This window comes from Rhineura floridana, chromosome 6 (assembly GCF_030035675.1).
Source record: "Rhineura floridana isolate rRhiFlo1 chromosome 6, rRhiFlo1.hap2, whole genome shotgun sequence".
Taxonomy (NCBI): Eukaryota; Metazoa; Chordata; class Lepidosauria; order Squamata; family Rhineuridae; genus Rhineura; species Rhineura floridana.
In genome coordinates this window covers 80,323,751-80,341,963 of record NC_084485.1, presented here as the reverse complement: position 1 = coordinate 80,341,963, position 18,213 = coordinate 80,323,751, and the positions used below count along the sequence as shown (strand labels likewise).

Sequence of the window (18,213 nt, the reverse complement as noted above, 5' to 3'; positions counted from 1 at the left end):
TTGTCATGGAAACCATGAAATCCTGAGCTGCCCCGGATAAGGTGGCCTCAGCATGGATGTTGACATCCCCCAGAACCAACAGTCTGGGGGATCTCAACAGTACACCCAAGACCACCTCCGTCAGCTCAGCCAGGGAGTCTGTTGGGCAGTGCGGTGGATGGTACACCAACAGAATCCCCAGTCTGTCCCGCTGACCCAACACAAGGTGCAAACACTCCCAACCAGTAGTCACATGGACAGGGTGCTTGCAGAGGGAGATGGAGCTCCTGTAGACCACACCAAACCCCCCTCCCTGACCCTCAGGTCTACCCTGATGCTGGACCAGGTACCCTGGCAGACATAGATTAGGCAGATGACTGCCCCAAGAGAGGAATTGGCGGTTCCACGGTGGCAAAGACCCCACAGGCAAATGCCAAAAATGACAGGGTAGGCAAGGAACTGATCCCAGCAACTGCTCACGTCTCGCCTCACAATCTCATGCACAGGCACTCCCTACACTCTACCAATAAAATAAGAACATAAAAGTAAAACAAGAAAGCACACTCACACACGCCAACAAAAAGGAAGGGAAGAGAAATCAAACTCACAAACAGACAAAGGAGAGTCTAAGGGAAATTTAGACAACTAAAGGACCCTACTGTTCATGACCACAGGCAGAGTCAAACTGGAGGGTGAGACGACTCCTTCCCCTGGAAGAGGAGGCAAAGGATTGTGGACCCTGCCTGTCAGACCAGTGGGAGGCATCATCCCTACAAGAGAATGTCCTCCACTGCCAACAGGTAAACAGACAAAACCACCAGCACCTAAAAAAATAAGAACATGGAGCTCATGTTTTTCCACACATTTGCATATATTTATTTATTAAAAGATTTACAGCATCTTTCAGGGCATACTGCCCTCTCAAGGCAGTTTAGATGCAATTCAAAAATTTCAATTTAACCATTAATTCAAAAAATATTAAAAATTCTTTAAGCACAGCATATTGATCAAACAAAGAAATAGGAACATATTCTGAATGTTATTAACTATTAGCTGTGTTGAAGCCATATGTATTTCCCTGGGGAAGAAGTTCCAAAGGAGTGGGGCCACCACTTAGAAATTGTAGTTCCTAGTATCCACCAATCTAACAGCTCTTACTGGTGGGCCAGTAAGCAAGAATTTAAGATGCTGATCTAAATGTACAGGCAGATTCATGAGGGCGGAAGTGTTCTTTCCAATAACCTGGTCCCAAATGTTTAAGGTAGGGGAAAGGGCTAGGGAACATATGGCCTTCCAGATGTTGTTGGACTACAACTCCTGTATAGCAGGTGAATCAGAACTCAAATGGCAGAGAAGCCATATTTGCATACACAGCAAGATGGTGTAATGTCTAGGGTATGGCAATAGAGTTTGCATTCTGAAATGTTATGGGGGAGAGAGAATTTGAGATAGTGTATGGAAAAATAAGATTAACTGAGATATGTAAAATTAAGACCAAAGACTTAATTTTGATGATATGCCCAAGGTTTACATAGGGAAATGGCAAAGATATGAAATTAAGCTCAGATTGGAAACCAACAAATCAGCTGCTTTACCTGTACAAGTGTTTTGCTTATGGTCATCTCCCCATTATAAAGACGTACAGTATGTAGAATGGCTGCTTCACATGTTACAGCAAAAGATCCCTCCGTTTTAACAAAGTAGTTGGTAACATTTTTGCTGAAATATTTGAAGGATATATGCAAAACCAGGTGTGGGTTTTGGCTTTTAAAGCCCTATACAAGAATTTGATAACCTGTGATCCTTCAGATGATGTTGGATTCTAACTCTCATCAGCCCCAGCCAGAATGGCCAATGATGGAAGATGCGACCTGTTTCACATGACAGGATACTAGCCTAACCACTCCCACTGTGCTTGCTCACAAAGAAACCATTATTTGTGGTTGCCACCATCCCAGGTCCACATGGCATGTACAGAAAACACAGGGAAAGCGAGCAACATGTCCCCTGCCTTCATGATGGGCATCTTCAACATGCAATTTCTGCCTTCTGCAAAAGCCTTGCAAGAAGAGCAGAAACCATATTTTCACACCTCCAAGTTCTCCATTGTGCAGGGATGTTAAGGGGAAAGAAGGGGTGTCTTTTTGCCTTCATATTATACTTTTGCAGAACAAACAGCTCAGGTGCTTTAAAATTATAGCATAAAAGACAGAAAACAAAGGTTTTTTTAACAAGGAAGAAAGAAAAGTATCTGGCATTTTATTCCTATCCAGATGCCACTTCAAAGGGATTCTTCCTTCCTTCCCCTCAAAAGGAAGGAAAAAAGAATATACAAGAAACTCACTTGCATAGGTGGTATTTCTACACATATTCTAAACTGGGTGATACAGACAGCACAAGGACTTGTTTTCACTACTAGGACTCAGCCCAAGAAAATTAAGATGGCACCCTTTTCCACTCAAATAACTTTAACAAGTTTACAGTAAAAAAAGAAGCTCTGCAATAAACTACATGCACACACCATTCTTACATTTTTCAAATGCAGATAGCATTCTGCTAGTAATCACACAAACCTATTCAGACCTTAGTACTTAACTAGCAGAGAGAAATGCTGAACTGACTGATTAGTTGTTGCCATTTAGGTTTGGAAAGGATAAAATCAGCAACACTGTTTGGAAACAAAATAGGAGTCTGTTGTCATGTTCTTAATGCATTTTGACTGAAAGCTCTGTGCAGTATGTCGGACATGGAAGGAATACTTATTGGAGAGGGTCACTACTGGCTACCTGACAGATGGAGCTATGGAACTCTGGTTATGACACATACAAAACAGCCAGGAGAAGACACAGAGGCCAAACCATGGCAGACGTTAATGATGAAACTCAAGAGTGGGACAAGTCGTTTCAAAAGCCAGCTGTTCTGGGTTGCTTTGAAAAGTCTTGTCTGGTAAATGGCTCCTATTGTACAAAGAGAAAACATGAATATGAAGACCCTATGTTGTACAAGATAGCTACTAACAGTACCTATAAAAACTCTTGTGGAATTGTCAGGCAGGAAATTTGGGTATTGCGTCTTTTAAACATGTGATCAAGACAGGGTACACAGCTGAGCTGATTCATTGCTTTCCGGAATTGGGTTTCCTTAGGCAACTCAGAACAAGATATATGTTGAGTTTATGAGCCTAGACAATGCAGGAGAGTTCTACAACTGTAAATAGGACCACAACAGAGACATCATTCAAATCCTTTGCAATGTCAAAGGCAAGTTCACAGATGTGTACCTGGAGGATTTTGGGTATTGCCATGATGTTTCTGGACCTCTCTACAGGCCACAATACTGCAGGTCTTCTCTGACTGTGCAAAACCGATTAAGAATGTGCTCATCAAACCATGGTTCATGTCTGTCTATAGATCCTTTGAAGCTCCATGGGGGGAAAAATCAACTGCTACTTCTGTCAGAATGCCTGCAGAGAGGACTTTTAGTTGCCTAAGAGCAAGGTAAAGATCCCTTTACTAACTCCTGGACCTTCAGATCAATATAATGACAGATTATAGTGTTAGCCTGTTGCATTCAGCACATTTGCCAGGTGCAGGAAGACATGTTGCTGGAGGAGAAGGAGGATAATTTGCCAGGACCATCAATGGAGGAAACAGAGCAGCCAGAAACCACTTCCCTTCTCCACTCAACACATACACAAATAGACACTAGTGGTGAGGCAGAAAAACTGTTAAATGTACATAAAGTGTGGTGGATGTGGAAACACATCAATCAATATATTGCTATAATTCCTATCAATTCAGCAAATGATTTAATAGCATTAATTCCTTGTCTATCTAAACTTAGCCCAGACTGGTCGGTGTTTAGGTACATAGATTAGACTTAACTAAATCTAAACCATTTCCCCTCAAATTCATAGAGAACATTTTTGTCCCAACATATCTTTGTTGACTACACTACTCCATAATATATTACATCTTATTCTCCCCCATTTACATAGAAAATGTATTTGTGTTATAAGCCATCTGCCAGGGCTTTACCCACACTGCACTGACAGGGGCACAGTACTAAAAATCAAATGTAGAATGTTGGAAATATGGAATCCCAATTTGTAGGGGTGGCTTTGGCTTTTTCCACGCTCCACACAATAAAAAGGGGAGGGAAATAACAAAGATATTGGGGTGCAGTTGCTTCATTTGTCCCAGGAGTCAAAGAGAAAAACAGTGCACTGCAACCAGGTGCCTAGTCAGGGCTTCTAGAGGAGTATCAGATGGCTGTTCCTGCATATGCTCCAGGGGGTTGGGATGTTTCTGGCTATCCAGAGCAATTGATGAAGCCACACAGGACAGGTTTAGCTGAGCTTCATCCTGCTTGCCTTGTAACTGCCTAAGTCTAGGGATCCTCTTCTGCAAGATACCGATGCAGCTATCTCTTCCTCCTCTCCATTCGGGAATCAGGAGACACTTTTATTTTAAGTGTGCCAGAAGTCCCAGCTCTTTCCCCAACAGGTACTACCAGATCATGTTTCACGTGGTCATCATTTGCCTTGTGTACCTTGATGGCTATGAAACATGCAACCACTGTGGGGAAGGCAGTGGCAATGACTAGAACATAGCATTCAAGAAGTTTTCCACACAAACACAGCAGAAAAACACTGCAGTTTGGAGCTTGCATGGGGCCAGAGCCAGCCATTTGCCAGCTACCCTTTGATTCCATTTAGAATATGGTAAGTTCAGGACTTTTAACATTTTTCCATTTTACTCAGTTTTTTAAAAAAAATACTATAACTGAAATTATAAAAATGCAGCTTTAATAATTGTAATGCATTTTAAGAAATAAAATAAGCACTGATTAGACAAAGGAAAAGCCCCATAAAAGACTCAGGAAGCCCAGAGCTTATGACTATGACAGACAATGGGAAAAACAAGCACGTTAGGCTCCCTATAAAACACTTAAGAAATGCTCAGTGCATTTGCTCTAAGACTGTAATGTAAGATTCACTGAGGTTAAAAACCCATTATCCATTTCAAATGGCAATGTGAACATGCATGAAATAGAAAACTCCAACCCACTAAGAGACAAAGTGGATTCTTCTCTTTGAGCTCCCCCAAACACAAGCCACAGGGAGTAGTTCAAATGAAAGTATTATGAAGATTACATTAAGCAAGTTTGATCTACTGTAAAACACTTGCTCACAGAATACTGAGACAAAACAACCTTTTAACACCTGCTTTCACTTCAAACATAGCATTATCTGTGTGCATGGCTTGGCTCTTAATAGGATGAAATCATAAACTAAATTGCATAGCTTACAGTAATGGCAAAGAATATTTAAAATGTTTGGGACTCAGTGGCCTAAATATTGAATTAATGAGAATACACAGTTCAAGAATTGCACTCTGCTACTTTGCCTCACTCCCAGGAACTAGGCTACACATTGTCAAGGGGAATTCAGTTTTGTGCAGGATGTTATGATAAAAGAATAACATGCAATGGTAGCTGGAGAAATATTGTGCAGTTCCAGAAGCCCTGAAAAAATCAGCATCATAAACATTCACATAGAAAGTGACTGGTTTTCTTACCAGTAACACATGGTTATTCACAAACATTAATTGGTTTTTAAATACCACCTGTTACCGAGTACTCCCATCCCCAACATATTAAAATGCCGCAAGAATCTCTCTCTTCCAAGGCTTATAACTTCCATGCTGCCTGGAAATTTAATGATGTACCCAGACACACAGCTTCCACTACTTAGATCACAAGAGGCAGGGAATAATTACTGCTTTGTGCCATTCATCGCTGAAGGATTCATGCACCCCAAAGGGCAACTTGCTCTTTTCTCAGAAGACGAGGCTATCACTGATGTCAAGGAAAAAGAGATTTGAAGCTAAGAACCAGAAACTCCTAGAGCAGTGAAGAACCTGCTACCAGCTATTGCCTTGCTTGATTTTAGGACTGCCAACAAAGTAGCCAGAAGAGCCACAGGAGTCAATGTTTGAGATACATGACACAAGTCAACGTGAAGTTATTATAACTCATCTTTTTTATTTCTATTCTAATCCTGTCAAGTGATTATTTGCAAAAAGCAAGAGAATATCAGCTCTGGTAATTTGCTCAAAATACACTGGTTTCCTCTCTGTTGTAATAGTGGCAGGCAGTTGCTTTCCTTCTCCATTAAAGGATGAGTTTCACCCAAGAAAATGTGAAAAATGGAGATAAGTATGATACAAGAGATCAATTATCTGGTTCCAAAGAATTGTCTTTTTTTGGTATTATGGGTCAACTGAAGTATATTGAACTCTACTTATATGATTCAGTAGAACAGACAATAATGCTGGGGAAAACAGAAGGGAGTAGAAAAAGAGGAAGGCCAAACAAGAGATGGATTGATTCCATAAAGGAAGCCACAGACCTGAACTTACAAGATCTGAATAGGGTGGTTCACGACAGATGCTGTTGGAGATTGCTGATTCATAGGGTCGCCATAAGTCATAGTCAACTTAAAGGCACATAACAAACTTATAACACTATTGACAACTATTTACAGCAGGTACACACTGGCAACAATTTGGCATAGCAGTGATTAAAACTACTGAAATTCAACTTTTATAAAACTCAAACTGAGTTTGCTCCAAAATGTTTCAAAGGAGACAACTGCATTGCACTTTAAGGATAATAAATAATCCTCTGACAGTCTTTAACCAACATGGTCATATAACGCTAAAATGCGAGATTTTCTACAATCGTTCCAGTACATACTTATGTGTGAAGCATGACTAATGGTATTAAACTATTCTTAGGCCCAATTCAAATGGGATGTCAGCAGTGCAATAACCTCCAAAAATATGTGTTTACATGGGCAGGCTTCCATGCAGCTAGCACACCATTTGTAAACACTGTTGATGAGTATCTGAGTTGTCTCTCTTCCTAGGAGAAAATAATATAATTCAAGCATGCATTCTAAGTCTTGCACTTATCTCTAGAATTATATTCGTGCATTGCTAAAAAGCAACACATTTTAATGCTTCATTTATAACTGAATATATGTCCTATTTGTCCTGATTATTCTTTCTGTGTTTAAGGGCATTCTTAAGTTTTACTTTCAGGATTTAGATGTTTGGCCTAGACCTACATGAGTCTCAACACACTTTCTATATTACTTGTTATCTAGTGCAAGAGTGTTCTAACTTCACTATCTAATCACTAGATATTAAATTTGGAAACACACTTGCATTAGATAAAAAAGGGGGTGCAAATAGAGTCAGATTAATGTATGGCAGGGGTCGCCAGCATGTCACCCACAAAGGTGTTCAGTGGCACCCCCAGCAGGAAGCCCAGAATCTGAGCTTTCATTAAAAAACAATGCCCTCCTAGAAAAAAATCATGTAAAAACAACCCCAAAAGAAAGCTATGGAGCAAACTGTGCAGATGCCCTTCTAAGTGATTTATGTGAAATGAGCTGGCCTGGCTGCTCCTATGTGTCAGTGTTATTAGCCAATGAGTGAAGTCAGAGCTGTGATTAATAAGTGAGTTGCTTGAACACCAGGCAATAGGAATCCCTGGGGTCCTCAAGAGATGCTATTTTGCCCTCCCTTTTAGTGCAGTTTTCCTGCTTCTGTCTTTTTTTCCTTGTCCTTGGAATCTCCATAGTTTGCCCTTCTGTTTTCTGTAGCAACCAGGATGCGTATTTCCTATGCTGGGTTCACCTGAGATTAGGCAGCTTCTAGAAATTATTTTCTGCAAATGTTACTACACAATAAGCAATGGTGAATGTTAAATAATCCCCCTCGCAGCCCCCTCAAAGGCAAATGTGAAAACTTTGGAAAAAGGCTTAGACATGTTTTCTGATTTGCAAGAGTAAAGGCAAGGGACTTGTTAAGAATTACAGTTAAGAATTCAGCTATATAATTAACTTACAGTACAATGGTATACATGTTTACTCAGAAGTAAGTCTCTTTGTGCATAATGGGGTACAGGATGACAACTTTGTTTTAGGGTTCACATTCAGGAAAAACAGGGTTCTTGTGCCTTTAACATCTGTATGGCATAGAAATTCAACAGGTCAATCTTTTTCTAGTATGGAAGTGAGATGGACTTCATCATGACTACTCTCTAATTTTGTGTAATAACAAGCCCTGTGGCATCCATTTTGTGACTTGTGCCCGCAGCACTCCCTCAAAATTTGAAATGTGCCCTTTGATCCAAAAACCCCAATATATGGTTTTGTGGTGTCAGTTACTCTCAGCAAGATGCTAGTGTGAAAGCTGGTTAACTTTCCATTCTTCCTGCTTATTAATTAATGCAGAAGGAGCAGATTTATAAACAAACACATGCAAACACACAGACCAGAAATGAGCCTTTTTGCCAAATGGGAAACCCCATGGAAACAAACACACACAGAGCTCCAACAAGACATTTTTTGGAGCAAACATTGGCAAGTATATTAGTAGATGCCAAGGGTCCAATACATAAAAAAGATGTTAGATCATTGTACTATATTTTTGTCGAGTTGAGACATAATAGTTTAGCCTTGAGAGGTATTGCTAAAACCTGAATTTCAGTTATAGCAGTGAAGAAAGCAAAAGTAATGAAATAAAGCCTTACCCTCTATGGCAGTGATTCTCAAATGGTGCGCCGAGGCACAATGGTGCGCCGCAAGAGGTGGCTAGATGTGCTGCGAATATTATGAAAGTATATTTTTAAAATGAGAAGAAAACCATTTGTATAGAGATTTATTACATCCATGATCAATTAATAGCTAGGCTAGGCCCCTAGGGTAAGTTATTATTGTACACAGCTAGCAAGCAAAAAACATCAAGCTCATGTCTCACATGACCATGCTTATTTTATTAAAATAAGGTAAGTAATAGTTTTCTATAGTTTAACTTATTTTTATTCATAGTTTAAAATATATTAATATATTTTCAATTTTGCACATAAAGTGCACCAGAAAATTTTTATATGTTTTACAGTGCGCCACGAACCAAAAAAGTTTGAGAACCACTGCTCTATGGCTTTCATTCTCCACTCCCACCCCAAGAGCTGCAAGAGAAGTGTCAGCCCTTGGTATCTCTGTGCATACTTAACAGCCTGACTAGAAGATTCAAATTTAAATGGCAGATGAAGTTGGTAATAAGAGTCATGGGTTCTCTCAGAATTAACAATGTGTTGAATATAGATATTGGATTGGATTACCCCATCCAGTTCTTACAGTGCAGTCTTCTCATAACATATACCTGAACAAAAACAGGTTGGATGTGTGAAACAGCGTGGGGTGGTGATGATCTTGAGAAAGAAAGAAAGTGGGGTGGCTCTGGCCCTGCCCACCCCCTGCATCCAGCCCAATACAAGGCACCTTCAAGGGAATGTTGATCCAAATAGAAAAATGGCTCCCCACCTCTGTGCTAAGGAGATACTCTTTAACAAGAGGGAAAGAAGACAACAAATAGTGCTCTCTCTTATTAAAAAAACCCAACTCTCTTAGGCAGTGCACTCTTTCACAGAAATAGATGAATCTTTGGAAGCATCTAAATACTTAGAGACCAAATGTAAGGCAAACTCAGAACCCACAATAATTCCTAAGATTTTTTATTCAAGGGTAAAAAGTGTTAATACATACCACAACTGGGTAACCAATTTAACTTCTCTGTACAGAACTCATACATCTAAACCATTTTTTTCCACAACAGCTTTTGAAATGAGAACCATTACAAAGTTTGGGGAAAAGCTGGAGCTTAACAGTAGAATGCATGGTTTGTATCTAAAAGGGTCTCACGTTCATACCCCAGCATCCCAGGTGAGGCTGGGACTCCAGACTGCAACCCTCAAGAGCAGCTGCCAGTCAGCAGGACTTACTGAGCTAGATGAGCCAATGCTCTCAGTTGATATAAGGCAATGTCCTATCTTCTATTCTTTGTTCCTTATCAAAATTAAAAAGTAGAATGGCTTAGTTGGTATATGACATCAAAAATTGAGCACTGATTTAACTTTCTAGCCCAAGTTGAATGTGTTCTACATAGACTGAATGTATTCATTTGGCAATTAGGGCAATTAATTTGCTTACAGTTCTCTGAACTTTTTTTTAAAAAAACCCAAGTATATTAAGCACTCAAGCAGTGGGTTCAAAATATGTAACTGAACACAATAAGATAATTGTACTTGGAAAAGAAACGATATCATACTTGCAAATGTCTTAGGAATTATCTGCATTTGTATTTGCTATCAAGAGTGGATTTCCTCACACAACTGTGCTTTATAGTGGCCTTGGGCATTGGAGCCTGTTTATTCTTTTTTTTATTTACCAACAGCTAATAATTAAATTGTACCTCAGGGTATGCAGCAGAATTACCAAACCATCCTGCAGAATTGCCCTACTCTTTGTTGAAGCGTTTGGGGAAGGGCACAGACAGAAAAAGAAGGATAACCTCTTATCTCAGTCATACGCTTTTTCTTTTATGATTAGAATTAAAGAATAGGAAATGTACAAAGTTAATACAGACAAATATATTTTTCATTCTCCTAGTATTTTAATTAAATCCTTTTGTCGTGTCTGCTAAGCAAGTTCAAAGTGTTGCAATGCAGCTGCAAAGGGAACACAGAAGCCTTGTTATGCTTGAGGAAATAAATGTTTTCAACTTTCCCCAAATTAACTGCTGTAATTACTATAGGAATAAATCAAATTTACAGCAGGCAAACACAGGGCATAATCATTTTTGTGCAGCAGTAAATGAGTTTATTTTTGCTGCAATGCAATAAAAGTTTAGTGTTTTCTGCATATGACAGAAATTTCTGATAATATCCTGTGCATTTCCTTATTAATGAGATGAGAAATTTACTATTAAGACATTCACGTCATCACAATCTGTCTTGTTAATGGATAAGTTTCAACAAGAACTAAAAGTATTTTCCAGAACTGCTAACCTAATACACAGCCACAAAACACTGCCATAAACATTATACAATATTGTATTCTTTCAAAAATGTCAATAGCTGAAATTCAACAGCAGAGTAATTTGTTTCGTTTTCTATTCTTCTAGAACACTGCTACACTAAAGACAAAGGCAATCCTAATTTTCATTATTTCTGTGGTTTTTCCCTGTTAACAGAATGCATAGAAAATGTTGCTTTTTACTATGCTCCAGACTACAGATGTTTTTAAAAAGCACATTCAACCCCCTCCTCTCCTTCCACTAAGCCTTTCCAGAAGATGAACAATTTCTGATTTCCAAGCAATTTATCATTTGCCTGCCTCTCTCCACAATAATGAAGTGTGAGATGGCAGCCTTAGGAAATTATTATATAGCCTGAATAGTTTGCATTCATACAACTGATTATGGTTTTACAGAACCTAAACACAATATTGTCAAAATGTGATCACCTGAGTAAACAATGGAAAAGCTCACTACAGAGTGAAAAACTCATCCCAGGCAAAAAATGGCCTTTTAGTTGTTTAATGTTCCTTTAGTGAAGCAGCATTGTTAAACACAGAAAGCAATTGTATGTGGCTAGGAAGCCAATTTTTCATATAATTATATGCACACACCCACGTGTGCCCAAAATAAGCCTTAGAGACCTTACCTGAATTTTGTATTTCCCTTCCCCCATGGGAGCCAGCAAAGAGATGTCCAAAACTCCACCCCATGGCTCATAACTTATGAGTAGTATTTCAGAAATCAATAGCAACAGTATTATTCTTAGGGCAGGAGCAGCAAACCTATGAACCCCAGATGCTGCTGGAACTCCCATCATCCCTGACCACTGGCCATACTGACTGGGGCTAATGGGAGTTGGAATCCAACAACAGCTAAAGAGTCATAGGTTCCTCACCTGTTTCAGGGCAAGGGGATATTGCTGCTTAACAGAACCTGGTTGGACATCATGACCATTCACCCATCATCAAAGGTCAAACAGACATGATAGTTTAAGACAACTCGACAAAACAAGTCAAGCCATACACTACAAATACCTTCACCAAGCCAAGTTATGGTACCCAAAGTATCAAAGTATGGGAAACAGCAAAAATCTGAAAGCAAAAATAATTATCTCCAGGCCACTTATACACAATCAAGACACAATTAAAATAAATGGTCACTGATCAAACATGACATAGGTCTAGGGTTGCCAAGTCAGAAGCATTTCAAACCCTGAGATTTCAGGGGTGGGCCCTAGTGATGTCATTAAGCATGATACATTAAGCATCAACCACAGTTGCTTGGAGCATAACACTCAAACAAAAATTCCAGTCAGTAATAACTGACAGAGGGAAAACACACATGGTTTGGTCACAGGCAGTAGATTGGGAACAACAGCAGTTGAAGCCACACTTCCCACTATGTGAATTCTCTTTTACCACTATTGAGCAAGAAACAAACCATCATGCAAATAACAAGGTGCATCATCAGTGGGTTTAAAGGGGGTTTGCTGACTACATGGAACCACTGTTGTTGCTTCTATGGGTGTAAGGGAGTAAGGTCAGATGTAAATGAAATGCAAATAGAAAAAGACAGTCATGTTTTCCTAAATGGAATACCATACCAACCACAAGATTCTTATGAGTAAGACAGAAAACTCAGCATCCCACAACCAGTCAGGGTTCCTAACTAAAAAACAAAACAAAACCTGGCAGCTAGTCAGCCAAGGTCACAGAAATCCCCATGCAGCAGAACCTAACCCTAGGACTGCAGTTAGTGCAGAATGCTGCAGCACAATTTCTCACATGAGCGAGACCCTATCAGCACATAATACCTCTGCTCTGAAATTTGCACTGGTTGCCGATTTGCTACCAGTCCAAGTTCAAGGTGTGCTTTCCATGTTATGGGTTCCACATTATAGTTGTTCTGCTCTTGTAAGAAATTGATCCTTTAGTGTGGCAGTACCTACACTTTGGAAATCCCTGCCTATTGACATTAGGCAGGTGCTTCATAGTACACATTTTGGCACCTGCAAAAAACATTTTTGTTTAGGCAAGCCTACTCAGGCATGTCGAAGCTATTATGTTTATCTGTTTTTAACTCACAGTTGGTTTTATTATTTTCAATGTTTTTAAATACCTGTCTTTTAACTTATTTCCACTTAACTTTAATTAAAATGATTTATATACAGGCAAAGTTTGTGAATGTTGACTTTTGTACAACTACGCACCATCTCTCAGCCTAATTTGCCCCTCAGGGTGAAAACATAGGGGGACCATGACAACCCCAAGGAAGAAGGGCAAACTTAAAATGTAGAGGAAACAATAATTTGTAAATAATAATGTACAATCTTAATGTGAAATCAGATACATATCAAGACATAGTACAGTAGGGTCCCGCTTTTCGGCGTTCCGCTAATATGGAGGCTTTCAATTAGAGTAAGGCCCCACTCATATGCCACTTGTTCCGTTTTTGCAGCGTTTTCCAGGTGTCAGGCGCCATTCTATTGAATAAGTTCCGCTTTTCGGTGGGTTTCGCTTTTAGGCGGGGGTCTGGAAAGTAACCCGCCGTATGAGTGGGGCCCTACTGTATGAAGAAATATTTATATAAGCATGAATCTCAAAGATGTTTATTATTTACACAACCAGTCTGTGTCTGTGTTGGAATTATTTTAAACAATATGTTTTTAACCCTTTTTAAAAGATGTTTTTAAAGCTTTTTTAAAAAAATGTTCTTGAAGTTGTTTCATTTTAATGTTTTTTAAGGTCTGTTTTTATGATGTTTTTGATGTGTTTTTAGCGCTTTTGTTTGCCGTCCTGGGCTCCTGCTAGGAGGAAGGGCGGGATAGAAATCAAATAATAAATAAATAAAATAAATGAACCTGTAAAGATATTTATAGTGCAATCCTATGCACGTTTACTCAGAAGCAAGTCCCAATGTATTCAATAGGGCTTACTCAGACAGGGAAGCATGCACAGTGATAAAGAACTTTACTCACCCGATCCAAAATTCAGAATCATACAATTTTAAGCTGTTTTGCAACTGTTTTATCCTTGCTTTATGGTTATTGGATTTTAAATGGCTTTATTTCTTGTTGTGAGCTGCCTTGGTTTCCAACCCTACCTCACAGGGTTGTTGGAAATATTCCATACACACACACACTAGAGATGTAAAAATACGTACACCTCATATAATAGTTTATTGTCAAAACCAATTGGCCACTGCAGAACAGTTTTTTAAAAAAGATTAGTTTCCTGCCAGATAAAAGCAGTGACCCCTAAGTAAGCCCAGCCAAACTGCTTTAAAAAAAAAAAAGAATGGGGGGGGCTTACAACACAATCCTTTTCTATGTTCACTCAAAAGTCCCTTTGATTTTCAGAATAATCCTAACCACGTCTACTCAAAAGTAAATCCTACTGAATTCAATGGGCTTAACTCCCAGGTATGTGGAATTAGCATTGCAGCTTTAATCCCAGAAAATGTTCATATTGGGAAGGTTTTCAAAACAGGTTATCAATAAGACAAATAAACTGTCCTCTTCAACAGTTCAGTAAAAGTTAAACTTGTTTGACTTCTTAAGTATAACACTGCAGCATGTACACATTTTAAAACTTCTGTTCAAAAATTAATTGAAAGATAAAATGTATAATATGCCATTTTTGCAAGTAATTAAAAAAACTGCATGCACACTTTTATTATAATTGTAACTAAAATTATTTACTGAGTATGCCCACCAAGATCCTGCTGTGATCTTCTGTTGTCGTGCAATCCTATGCATTTTTACTCAGAAGCAAGTCCCAATCCTGGACAGAGAAAGTTCTCTTTATGCTGCTGAAAGCTACAGCGCCTTGCAAAAGTAATTAGACCCCTGACCAATGCTCTCATATTATTGAATTACAAATGGTACATTATAATTTTGTTCTACATTATATTATATTTTATAACACAAACTCAAAATCAATTATTGTAAGGTGACATTGGTTTTATGTTGGGAAATGTTTATAAGAAACATAAAAAACTGAAACATGTTGCTTGCATAAGTATTCAGCCCCTGTGCAGTGGAAGCTCCCGGTTTACACAGAAGAAACTGCCCTATCGAGAGCATAATTAATTTACCATTGGCCTCCACCTGTGAACCATTAAAGCTGCGGTCACATTGTCAGGTTAAAAACCCACCGTGGAAGGAACATTGGTCAGGCTGTGGATCTGAAGACCCAAGAGCATTCTACAGAAGTGAGAGACAATGTAATACAAATGCATAGATTCGGAAAAGGGTACAAAATAATATCCAAGTGTTTGGATATCCAAGCGAGCACAGTTGGAGCAATAATCAGGAAGTAGAAGCTGTATCATATGACCCAGGCACTGCCAAGAAAAGGCCGTCCCTCAAAACTCAGTGTTCAAACAAGGAAACTTGTGAGAGAAGCCACAGAGAGGCAACCATCACTTTGAAGGAGCTACAGAGGAGTTCAGTGGCTGGGAGTGGCATAATGGTGCACCAGTCAACCATATCAAGAGCTCTGCATAACACTGACCTGTATGGGAGGGTGGCAAGAAAAAAGCCGTTACTCCAAAAGTACCATCTGAACGCACGTCTGGAGTTTGCCAAAAAGCATGAGAGTGCCCCAGCTGCGATGTGGGAAAAGCTTTTGGTCTCATCTGACCAAAACTCAAAGCGCTATGTGTGGTGCAAACCTGACACTGCCCATGCCTCAAGACATACCATCCCTACAGTGAAGAATGGTGCTGGCAGGATCATGCTGTGGGGATGCTTCTCATCAGCAGAGACTGGGCATCTTGTTAAAATTGAAGGAAGAATGGATGGAGCAAAATACAGGGAAACACTGCAAGAGAACCTGTTTCAGTCCACTAAAAAACAAGTTTGGGAGGAAATTCACTTTTCAGCAGGAAAATGACCCCAAGCACAAGGCCAAAGCAACATTGGAGTGGCTGAAGAACAAAAAGGTGAATGTCCTACAGTGGCTCAGTCAAAATCCTGGTCTCAATCTCATTGAGAATATGTGGTGCTCTTTGAAAATTGCGGTCCACAAGCGATGTCCAACCAACCTGAACGACTTGGAGTGAATCTGCCAAGAACAATGGGCCAAAATCCCTCCAACACTGTGTGCAAACCTGGTGCATACCTACCCCAAATGACTTTAAGCTGTTATTGCAGCGAAAGGTGACTCTATCAAATATTAATGTGTGGGGGTTGAATACTTATGCAAGCAACATGTTTCAGTTTTTTATGTTTCTTACAAACATTTCCCAACATAAAACCAATGTCATTTTATAATAATGATTTTGAGTTTCAGTGTTTCAAAGTAAAATATCATACAGAACGAAATTACAATGTACCATTTGTAATTCAGTAATATGAGAGCATTGGTCAAGGGTCTGAATACTTTTGCAAGGCACTATATTTACTGAATTCCTGATGTGAGAGAAGAAGGAAACTGTTCTCAGAACTTGAAATGGGGTTTAGGTATTGCCTGCGGGGTAGTGGTATCAACAAATCTTGGCAATCACAAGATTGTGATCAACAAATCTTGCCAATCACAAGATTGTGATCAACAAATCTTGCCAATCACAAGATTTCACTTATTGGCTAAAAACCTGAAAGGGAAGAGATTAGAGCAGCTGGTTCTAACAGGAGTTTGGGGGGGGAGAGCTGACATTTTGATTTGTATCTTTTGAACCAGACCACCGATAAACTTATTTTTTAAAAAAAATCAAAGCTAAGAGTCCAGAGATTAAGGTGACTCACCTGGAGAGGACCCCAAAAATCCTGAGTCTCCAGACAAAAACTGGAGACCTAGCAATTCTATATAGGTCCCATCACCATAAACACAAAACTTTTTAGTGGAACTAATATACAGATTCAGCTGTGAAGCATCAAGTGTTATATATTCATGTGTGAATTTGAGCACTTCCAAGTTGGTGCTAACACCAAGTTCCATTAAGCAAGAGTCATTTAGTTCAAGAACTCTTTATGCCTGAAGTACTTGGTTTCTCCTTGACTTCAGTCCAGAGGAAAGCACAGCACAAAAATACTTCATGTAGACAGCAACCTCCTGGTGAGCAATTACTAACTAAAAGAAATGTTGACTCTGGAAACATTTCTGCAAGACCTCTGCCTTTACCAGGTAGTGATATAAATCTATTTTCTGCCAAGGAGCCTTCAGGAATTATGTGTCAAGAGAAGATCTAACAAGCAATTCATCATTGCAAGTAGAAAAAAACCTGCAAGCAGCAAAAGATGACGACAACATTTTTGTAGAATTATGTAGATTGGTCACCCAGCCCCTTGATCAGACACGATCACTGGAAGTTTTGTGTCAGTACATCTGCTGATAATCTTTGGGGCTGAATCTCAGCAGTAACATGCCATTCAGCTAAAAAGACCCAATATATCGGCTACCTGATCTATTCCAGGCATATTCATGTGAGACTATAAAGTGAAACTCAGCAAGGGTTTAGGAAGAGGTACTGGAACTAAGCTATAATTCCACAAGGATTACAAGTGTAATGTTCACTATACTGTTTTTTAAAGCCAGAGATCACCAAACTATTGTCCATGGGCATCTTGGGGCCCTTGAAGGCTTTTATTGGCACCCCTAGCAGGTAGCCCTAAAATCTGAGCTTTCATTTAAAAAACAAATAAGGCTACAATCCAATACACACTTACCTGGGAGTAAGTCTAATTGAACCCAATGGAGCTTGCTTCTGAGTAGACAGATATTGGATTGCAGCCTAGGTCTCTCCCCTCCTAGAGAGAAAGTTGTGGAGTAACTTGTGATTTATGTGAAATGAGCCAGCCTGACTGCTCCTGCCTATCAGTGTTATTAGCCAATGAGTGAAGTCAGAGCTGTGATTAATAAGTGAGTTGCTTGAACACCAGGCAACAGGAATCCCTGGGGTCCCCAAGAGATGCTATTTTGCCCTCCCTTTTAGTGCAGTTTTCCTGCTTCTGTCTTTTTTCTAGTCCTTGGAACCTCCATAGTTTGCCCTTCTGTTTTCTGTAGCAACCAGGATGCGCATCCTCAAGTAGCCGTCCAGTGGAGCTTTTCGTATTGTCAGGGGTCTGTTGACATCAACTCCAGGAAATGGAATTTTAGACCCTTCGGAGGCCCACTGTGAATTGTTTACAAGGCACTTTGAGGGTAAAGTTGCTCGCCTCCGTAGCAGTCTTGATGCCCCATCCACATCTACTGTAGTCCCCAATGAGGTGCCCAGTGCAACGTCTGCTGCAACTTCTCGGGAACGGTTTCAGTTGATGCAGCCTGATGACATGGACAAGGGGTTTGCGATGATGCGGCCAGCA

At 39.7% G+C, this 18,213-nt stretch overlaps 1 protein-coding gene across 10 annotated transcripts in view; it reads right to left on the bottom strand.

Annotated features, from left to right (window-relative positions):
* Positions 1-18,213, bottom strand: part of PTPRF (protein tyrosine phosphatase receptor type F) — an 834,986-nt gene that overhangs the window by 570,916 nt on the left and 245,857 nt on the right. For 7 of the 10 annotated variants that reach the window (XM_061632671.1, XM_061632668.1, XM_061632676.1 and 4 more), the window contains exon 3: positions 8,584-8,653. The exons of 2 other annotated variants lie outside the window; for them this stretch is intronic. The gene's annotated coding sequence lies outside the window, so the exon portion shown is untranslated. Of the gene's footprint in view, positions 1-8,583; positions 8,654-17,577; positions 17,659-18,213 lie in introns of all 10 variants that reach the window. One more of the 10 variants, XM_061632670.1, reaches the window with a different exon arrangement.